The sequence below is a fragment of the Mesoplodon densirostris genome, chromosome 7 (assembly GCF_025265405.1).
Source record: "Mesoplodon densirostris isolate mMesDen1 chromosome 7, mMesDen1 primary haplotype, whole genome shotgun sequence".
In the NCBI taxonomy this organism is placed as follows: domain Eukaryota; kingdom Metazoa; phylum Chordata; class Mammalia; order Artiodactyla; family Ziphiidae; genus Mesoplodon; species Mesoplodon densirostris.
In genome coordinates, this window is record NC_082667.1 from 57012660 (window position 1) to 57014666 (window position 2007).

Here is a 2007-nt window from a genome sequence, read left to right on the forward strand (position 1 = left end):
TCAGAGTTGTGCCAGGCCCTGTTTCATCCTCACAGAGCTCAGTGAGGAAGGATTATTGGTACCCCTGTTTTACAGAGGAGGAAACCAAGGCTGCAGGGGAAAATGATTTGGTCAAGTCCCACAGGGAGATGGGAGCAAATTCAGGACCCGAACCCCGGGGCTCCTGGTCCAACACCCTTTCTGCTCCCTGTAATCATCACTCACTCACTCACACGCTGAATTCTTTATTGAGCCTCTGCACTGAGGTCCTAGCTGACGGGGGCCATGCTCAGGTCTGCTAGAGCACTGGTTATCAGAGGGGGAAAACAGCATTATCAGCCTCACCTGGAAACATGGTAGAAATGCATTCTCAGGTCCCAACCCAGACTTACTGAACCAGAGACCCTGGGGGTAGACCCAGCCCTCCACATTTTAATGAACTTTTCAGGTGATTCTGTTGCACACTGAATTTGAGAATCACTGTATTGCCTCACCTCAGTTTCTACCTCTGTGTTTCAGGGAAAATCTCAACACCCGTCTCACAAGGTTGAGCTCAGTATCAGCTAACACACATGCTGGCTGTGTGTTCTGTGCCAGGCATTTTTCTAAGCCCTCTACAAATATGAACTAATTTCATTTCACAACTCCGTAAGATAGGAACTAATACTATCCTCATTTCACAGATGAGGAAATGAAGGCACAGAGAGGTAAAGTAACTCGCCCAGGGTCACACAGCTAGAATCCAAGCTCTAACCAGTTAACCAACGGAAAGCCCCCAGCAGAGGGTCTGGCGCCCAGAATGTGTTCCAGGCGTGGCTAAGGATGTGATGATGGCAATTAGTATTACCTCACCTGAGTTTGAGATGATGATCCCCATTTTGTAAATATGAAATCTGCTGCCCTGTCAAGATCGAAGAGAGCCAGCTGCAAAGGCAGCCTCAGTATCTGGAACCCCAGTGCAGCCCACAGGTCCTCACAATTCATGCAGTTTTGAGACCATAATATACCACCTTGGTCTTCTGGAAACATCTCAGTTTGCTGTAGGGAAGAGTGTAGACTCTGACAGAGGTGAGCTGAAAACCTCATTTGGTCATTCAGAGGCTGTGTGACCTTGGACAAATTGCCCCACCTCTCTGATCTTTAGATCACCTTTTCTCATTGTAAAGTGGATGATGACAGTCCTAACCTTACAGGGTTCCTGTGAGGGTTGGAGAAGATGACATTTGTGCTCAGCCCGCAGCATGCACAGAGCTGGCCATCAACAAGCAGCTTGCCCGCCTCCCTTCCCATCCCTGCTGCTAACTCAGGGGAAAGACCAGCTCTGGACCCAGAAAAGCTTTGAAAGAAAAAGATACAAATTCCCCAACAATCAAAATGCCTTTGTCCTCCAGCCTCCCTGCCCTTTTCCAGACTTCCTTGAAATAGACACCCCGGCCAGGGTTTCTGGGGTGAAACACTGGCACCTGCTGCTTCTAAGTTGAGAGTTAAATACCCTGTGGAGGGAAGAGGAGGTGATCTCTCTGAGCCACCACCACTGGCCGGTGTCCTTAATCAGCGCGAGCATCTCAGCATCCGCCTTCCGTGAGCAGTTTGGCCTGGACATCTGAAGCTCGTTAGCTGCCTGCTCCCAGGGGGCTGACCCCGCTGGGAGAGAATTATCCCAGACAGAGCCACAGAGGATGGAGCAAACGCAGACCAGGTGAGGTGTGGCCACAGAAGGCGGGGGAGCATAGTCTCTGGAGGGGCCTCTGGGGACCTGTGGAGAACAGAGGAGGCTGGGAAAAAGCACCGGGCTTGCGCCCAGCTCCAGCCCAGCCACGGGCTCCCAGACTGTGCAAACTGGAGATGGGGGTGGGAGGGGGTCCTTTCCCTCTTTGGGCCTCAGTTTCCCCATGCCTCCATTGGAAGAGGGGTAAGCAAGGTGCACACTGAAGGCCTTCCAGCCCTGACATTGCGGGGTCCCAGGCTGACCTAGAAATCCCGGCTTCTGAGGTTTAGCCCGCTGCTGGTGGGAGGTAAGTGATAGGT